The sequence below is a fragment of the Sphaeramia orbicularis genome, chromosome 10 (assembly GCF_902148855.1).
Source record: "Sphaeramia orbicularis chromosome 10, fSphaOr1.1, whole genome shotgun sequence".
Taxonomy (NCBI): domain Eukaryota; kingdom Metazoa; phylum Chordata; class Actinopteri; order Kurtiformes; family Apogonidae; genus Sphaeramia; species Sphaeramia orbicularis.
In genome coordinates this window covers 44,491,935-44,500,067 of record NC_043966.1, presented here as the reverse complement: position 1 = coordinate 44,500,067, position 8,133 = coordinate 44,491,935, and the positions used below count along the sequence as shown (strand labels likewise).

At 37.9% G+C, this 8,133-nt stretch overlaps 1 non-coding gene across 1 annotated transcript; it reads left to right on the top strand.

Annotated features, from left to right (window-relative positions):
- Positions 1-7,664: 7,664 nt before the first annotated feature.
- Positions 7,665-7,746, top strand: trnal-uag (transfer RNA leucine (anticodon UAG)). The gene has a single exon. It is a non-coding gene; the product is annotated as a tRNA-Leu (tRNA).
- Positions 7,747-8,133: the final 387 nt, after the last annotated feature.

The window sequence follows — 8,133 nt, the reverse complement described above, 5'->3', positions numbered from 1 at the left end:
GGAGCCAGAACAAGCCTGGCTTCTCCTAATAAGACATATTAGACCACAGATGTCAAACATACGGCCCATGGGCCAAAACCGGCCCACCACAGGGTCTAATCCAGCTCGTGGGATGAATTTTTGGAATACAAAAATGACACTGAAGACTGAACAATCTTGAATCTTGAATTAAGCAAAAAAAATCTGCCAATGGAACAAGTGAAAATTATCTTGGTAAGATGTCTTGAAAGAAGACTTTCCAGATCTACTGTTGACAAATAAGTTCTTATATCTCTGTGAAAAGTTACTCTTTAGGTGATTCTGTCTTATTTTAAGTGTGATGAGATATTTGGACTAGAAATGACAAAAATACACTTGGTAAGACTTGGATTTTTGCAGTGACTGGTTGTTAGGTCCATCCATTCAGAGTGCATTCACATCTCCATTTGATTGCTCACTGGTAAAAGGGGCAGCACAACTTCAATACACAAGTATGCACAAATCTTCCATCGTGCACTGTACAGTATTGTCTGTGCTGTAATCACTGTTCTCACTGTATGTGGTTGTTCGTTGGATCAGATTGGCGACTTGGGCTCCGCAGGATGGAAGCTTCTCAACTAGAGCCAGTTCTGTCCATCCAGCAGAGTCCAGATCACGCAACCGATCCCATTCTCATTGCCAAAATTGTCGGGGCCTAAACCTCACGGTGAGAAAAAAGCACAATGAGCTTGTAGAGTTTTAAATTTTATTACAAAATGATGTTTCAAATTGAAGTGAACAACCAACAATAAGCAGCAATGATCAACACACAGATTCAGATAAAGTCTCACTGTTTGGCCAAACAGGGTCCAGTCTGCTAAGACTGGACAAAGACGCATAGAAATCAAAGAGCTTTTATACTGTGCAGGTCATGCAAACATGTTTAAGTTCCATCACATGTCCCTACAGTGTCTGGTTTTGATTAGATTCTATTGATTTGCTCAGTGTAGCAAGTGCAAAGTCTAATGTCGTCAGAATGACAAGTACAAAGTTTAGACAAACTGCTTAGACAGAATGAATCAACAAAAAATAATTTTTCCTCCACACTGTTCTAATATCTCTACAAGGCACATTTATTTGTATAGCACCATTCATACACAAGGCGATGGTAAGATTTCGATTTTTGCAGTGCAGTCACTAATTCCCCCAAGGAACTCCTTAATTAAACCCCCCCCCCCCCAAAAAAAAAATAAATAAATAAATAAATAAAATAAAATAAATGGTTTTACTATTTTTTCTGGTTTCTGGAGGCTTAGGTTGTGTGTGATGGCTTTTTCTCAATGTTATCTGATTAGAAATTCTATGTTTATATGATTTTATATCAACATTATGACAATCGTGGCAATATCTAGATGACATAAACCAATGCATCCACTTTTTTTTTTTTTTTTTTTACAGTTGCAATGTTTCTATTAATTATATAAATCATAAAACTCTGACAGGACAAATTGCTGCCAGAGTTTTATGATGAATCAAAAAGTTTTAATACAAACAAAACTCTAATGTGTCTCATTTATGTAAATCAGTGTCACTGCATGTGGAGTTCAGAAGCAGCATCTGCAGTTGATAGAATTACGGTTATTTTTCAGTTTTATTTCTTCAGCAGTGGCAAAACAACATGTTACACAACAGAGATGCTAAAATATCCCAATGAACAAAATGAAACACTAGATTAGGAACCTGTTTTTGTGGCATTACAGCTTTAAACCCATGAGGATCTTTGTTCAATGTGTGAAATAATTGTAAAATGTTTATTGTGTAGATGTGTAGGAATTTTTGAAAGAATGGTTATGTATTTATTTTTATTGACATGTTAGGATTCCTCTAAAAAGTGGATCATATTATAAATTAAGTTTGATCATTCAGCCCTCATTTCATGTAACACCGATGATGTCATGACCAGGCAAACATGACATCATCTCGCAACATCTAGGTACATTATAATCAGGCTTTAATGATTTTTCATTGAAGATACTTTGGCAACCCTTTTACTATTTTAATATTCAATGAGTCCCTATTTATTCCTGTACATTATGGAGAGATGGCTCATGCAATCAATCATATTGGCATGAACATGTTTGATAATCCATGCGGTATCATAGGGACCAGACGTGCTCAGCCTTCCACATCTATAAACATAAGACCTCAAGCACATCTGGTACTGACACCCCCAGAACCAACCTGTCTTCTCACCCTCTGCAGTTAAATAAAGTGTACATTGAGCACAGATGTTAAGCTTCATGCCTCAGGTGTGCTTTATGTTCACATCACAAAACAAAGCATAGATGGGTTTTTGAAGTCACTTGAAACACCTTCAGAAAAACAGTAAGAAGGAAAAAAAAAAAAGGGTGAGTGTGACAAACACAAACAGTCTGTACTATCACACAGTGGTTTTTGAAATATATCCATGAGACTTAACTACGGTTAACACAAGGGATGGGAATCGAGGAGCGGTTCTTTTTGAGAACTGGATCCCGGTTGCTCGATTCCTTGGAATTGTTTGCCTTCCTGCTTAACAATTCTGCTTATCGATTCCGCCTTAGTTGCGCATGCACGATGACATCACGCGTACGCTTCATTGTTTTGGTCAGAACGTAGGCAACATGGTGTTGAGGCAGAAACGGTCCAAAAAGACGACACCAGGTCCACTTACTTGGATCACTTGCAAAGCTTCCATGTCTTCTAAAGGGTGGAATCCCTCCAGTCTGCTCAAACATTTGTCCACAGCATGTGATTCATTTACAGGAATGTCACGTATTTGATTCGCTACTTAGCAGCGCTTGTGAATGTAGCGGCAGAGTGAACGCCGGACCGGTTCCGGTTCTGGTGCAGGCAACAAACGTCGTACCCAAATACAAGTTTCTTAAGGTAGGGGAAAGGAACTGAGGTGCACAACAACAGGAGACAAGCCAAGCCTAGTGGAACCGGTTCCACGTAGTAGAATTAGTAATAGACGAATTAGTAAAACGTCTTCAGTTTCGCTTTCACTGCACCCCCAACCCCCCCCTCCGAACCGGGCCATGCGTCATCTGGTATTATTATTTGTACATACTGTATATGTTATATTTTCTGTGCAGAGACGGAAATATAAAAGACAGTTAATGCGAACACACCCGTTTGTACTCTTTTATTCCCTCACCCAATGGGAATGGATAAGAGAATCGATAAGGAATCGGATTGATAAGCAAAATTGATAATGGAATTGGAATTGTTAAATTCTTAACGATTCCCATCCCTAGTTAACACTATAAATCACAGGTGTCAAATATACGGCCCGCGGGCCAAAACCGGCATGTCAAAGGGTCCACTCCAGCCATACTACAGGGTGTCCCATAAGTCTCCATACATAGGAAAAATAAACGTTTCTTGACATAAACCATTTTTATTTATATAATATGCTCTATATGACTGCCATTTTGTCGGGAACACATTTCAATGCGTGTCCTCCACTGCTGAAGAACTATAAAGAAGAAATATAAAGAAATACATGTTAGAACCATATATGTATGGAATGTATTATGTCTCCTATGTATGGAGACTTATGGGACACCCTGTATACCACTGATAGTATTACAACATTGGTGAGATTGGTCTGAATGTAACCTAATTCTATATTTTCTAATAGTCTAATGTTACTTATGATACTATTACAACACTGCTAAATTGAGAGTGTGGGTGCTTGAAAGGGGGGCGGGGTTGGGTTTGTCTTACTGTAAAATGTGTTGCATTGTTGTTACATGTGTTATTTATTCTTTGTGCCAGGGCCCCTCTCAAAAACTTCTTCAGCTTCCCATAGTGTCCCATTTCACACAATGTAAATGCAAAATGTAATGTTTTTACACTTGGTTCTTTTAAAAAAATATGTGAATAAATTAATGAAATGAAATTTGCTTCATTTCCATTTTCTAACGTCTCGTAGCAGCACAGGAAATAGAAAATCTCTAACACAGTTTAGTCACATGTTTGTGGATGTAACTTGGCAACAAATGAAAGAAAAACAAAAAAGTGCCATTCTATAGTCGTCATTTGTGTCAATGAGCAAACTTTAAACAATTGAGATATTATTTTAATTTAGATATTGGAGTTTTAGGATGAATTGTTTTATTAGTTAGTAGTTATTGTGTTAACATAGGACTCATTTGTTTAATTTGTTTTAATTCAATAATGTTAACCCTTAAGGGTCTGAGTCTATTTTGGCCGTTTTTGAGTACTTTTGATTTTGCCTTTATATACTATATAAAGAAATGTTTATTATACCCATGTTTGTTTGTTGTGTTGTTTGTTTAATTTTTTTCAGCACAACTTCAGCTATCTCATCTGTCGATTATTTTTTCACTTTAACCTACTATATCAACACAAAAGGACAAAAAACACAAAAAAATATAAAATCTGATTTGAAAATGTTATATAATTTTTTGCATAAATAACACAAAGATGCTTAACAAAACTTCAACAGTGAATATTGGTTCCAAATATTAGGTATATGAAATCAAAATTGTAATAAATTAAAACTATACTCAAATATTTGACATAAAAGAATATATTTACTGAGGTGTTTTCTCCAGCCCCCCCCCCCCCATTTTAGGTGGGAGTTATCCTCACTTTTACCTGCAATGCTAATGCATTCTGTGGATTAGAATCAGCAGATTCGGCCAGTTTTTTCCATTTTCAAAAAGGTTAAAAAATGACAAAGATATGATAAGAAATTTAACACCCCCCCACCTCATTTTCATACTTTTACACACATTTGTTTGCTTCGGTTTCAAACTGTCATATCTCCGGTTATATTTGCTCTATCAACATCAAATAAAAAGTGGGAGAGTGTTTCAAGTCCACACTTTCGATTGCAATTCCCGCCAGTGGTCTACGTGACCGACTTCTGACGCTACGACGTGTTGAAATTGTCATGTGATTCAGTCACAGGGCCGTGACATTGGACCACTAAGGGTTAAAAGTGAGCTCTTTGTGACCAGGATTTCTGTTTAACCCTGTTTAAGTGTAAATATTCTGTCAGTATGTTAAGCTTGGTAAGATAGGAAACATCTATCTGCACAAGATTTAATTATCTTCTATTCTTCCTTTAGATACACGTCTGAACACACACATATTCACACACATAGTATTGTCAAACATAGGTGATAAGAAGTAAACTTATTGTTGGCATAACTTTACTTAGAGTTGAGGCCCCACATCTGCTTGACCTAGTTAGATAACGCAAAGTTAAAAACCAACCCATTTGTAAAGGTGAGCCTGCCCATAGGGAAAATAAATGTACAATTCATCTGATGTTCAGGGCTTATTGTTTTTGAGTCCTCAGTGCTTCAGTCCATCTAATTTGTGATCTGAATACATTTTGTCAACTTTGAAACCGAACTGAATCCAAATTCATCCCTGGAGCTTCCAATAAAAGAACACGCAAACACAATACACCCCCTGGAATTCCTCAACTTGAAAAGAGTACTTTGATAAGTGATTTGATTAAAAATATCTAAATGATAAATGATGAATGTCCAGTGTATTGACTTCAAACTCACCTTCAAAGTTGTAAGTAAAAAGTTAAATAAAGTGATATACCATTATCCTTTAAGTCATCATTTTTAGTATCAGTTTCAATTCATATGAAAAATATAGACTTACAGGTGTGCTTTTATGTGCCTGATTACCTTGGGAAATCTTGAATAAAAAGAAAGACTCCATTCTGCTCCTGGCACGGACAAAAAGTCCATTAATTAAAAAGCTGAGAAGCAACTGCATCCTTTTAAACTGTACAGACTGTCTACACTACACTGAAAAAGAGTGGAAGAGGAACGGGTGAAGGAGAAGCAACAAGGAGAAAAGAAGAGCTGAAATAGAGAAAGAGAGTGATGGAACTGCAGAGAGAGAGATTGTACATCACCGTGTTTCGCTCCAAGGACACTACTGGCAAAAACATCTTTGTGTTTCTGTCACGACTCATCATCTTAAAATAGTCTTTTTAATTCCATGGCAAACATAGAAGCTGAAAAATGTCGGTCTCGTGGATTTTCCAGCAGCAGATAAGAGGTTGAAGACACGTTCATGTGACTGTGCTGTTTAGCATTTCTTGATACACAGTACCAACAATTACTGTTAGACAAAGTCTTAAAAGGATAATCTGAGTTCTAGATGATTGTCTGTTCCTTAAGTGGAGAAGACCTGATGAGTTTGGTTACTCACTTAGAAAGCAGACAGTCACACTGATTACCTTGCATTAAAAGTGCTAAATGAGACTTTAATGTAAGCTGACTCAGCTTTGGTTCTGCTGCATCTTTGCACAGATAAAGCATTCAAGCTTTCCAGAGCAGCAGTGGGGCAGCCTTTCAGGTCTGAGGGTGGATTATATTACATTAGCAGCGCTACATAGTTCTTAAAGTTGTAATTAGGTTTTGTATTATTTGTAGAGTTCTGTGTTATAGTGTGTTGAAATACTCTTATCACAGAAAACCAAAGAAGACTGAACGTTTTCATCTTTCCCTCCAGTAGTGAGTTTTTCTTGTTTTTGTTTTTTGACTTTCATAAATGTCTCTTTTTCTCAACAATACTGAGTGTCTTTCCACACTTATCTCTTATGCAGTACTGTATGTTTAGCAAACATTTTTCTTGGAAAGACAGCAAGAAGTTTTATGTTCAATATTTTTGTTGTTTTTCAAAACAGCCAAGTAGCTTACAGAAATACAAAGAAGAAAAGAAATTAATAAATACAAAAGAAAGAAAGAAAGAAAGAAAGAAAGAAAGAGGAAAAAGAAAAAGAGAAGTAAAATAGGGCGTAGAACTCAAGATGATAGGGTACATGATGTTGCATCACTAGTAAACTGTCTGGATTCCACATAGATTCCGAGCGCAGACCTCCACCAAGGCAGATCACCCCCCCAATGTCTGTCTGTCTGTCTGTCCTTGTGCAAGATAACTGAAAAAGTTATGGACGGATTTGGATGAAACTTTCAGGAAATGTTGATACTGGCACAAGGACCAAATGATTAAATTTTGGTGTTGATCAGGGGTGGTGGGGCCACCGATCTGCCTTGGCGGAGGTCTGTGCTCTCTTTTCTAGAAAAGCACTCATAGAGTGCAGACCTCCACCAAGGCAGATCGGTGGCCCCCCCATCCCCGATCACCACCAAAATTTAATTATTTGTTCCTTGTGCCAGTATCAACATTTCCTGAAATTTTCATCCAAATCCATCCATAACTTTTTGAGTTGTCTTACACACGGACAGACAAACAAACAGACAGACAAACAAACCAATGCTGACAAAAACGTAACCTCCTTGGCTGGCATAAAAAAAAAAAAAAAGAGGTGAGTGGCATTTTATGGACCACTTCCCTGTCCAAGATCTTCATTGGTTTGAGCCATATGGTCAAAAAAAAGGCTGCCAAATCTTATAGAATGTCTTTAGATTATTACTCATGTTGTATTTGATCTTCTCCATGTGAAGCACAGAGGCCAGGTCTGTTCTGAAAAGAGGCACAGTCTCAGATTTCCAAAGGCTTACAATGAGCCTTTTTGTGATCATCATCCCATACCTGATAGTGCACTGGGCGGACAGATCATGAGTCCTTAGTGACAGAGAGCAATCAAACAATACAATCTCAGGCTCAGGCTGGAACACACTGCAAAAAGGCTCTGTGGTAGTGTGGCCGAGTGGTCTAAGGCGCTGGATTTAGGCTCCAGTCTCCTCGGAGGCGTGGGTTCAAATCCCACCACTGCCAAGGAACATTAGTCGAAAGCAGGAGTGGTCTTTGAGGGCCTGTGTCCTGCATGTTTTAGATGTATCCCTCTTCCAACACACCTGATTCGAATGATAAGCCTATCATTGAGCTCTGCAGAAGCCTGATAACGATCATCAGGTGTGTTGGAAGAGGGAAACAACTAAAACATGCAGGATACCGGCCCTTGAGGACCAGGATTGGACACCCCTGGCCTAATGGATATCTTAAATTCCTATTAAGGTTCATCCCTCTGACCTGTCTCCACATTGTGTTAGCAAGTCCTATCTATTGTTGATAGTCCTGGGATAAAATATTGCATTAGTAGTACCTCTCTACAGGATTTGCTGTTTTGACTGACCATGTGTGTGCGAGCAATACCATAGAATA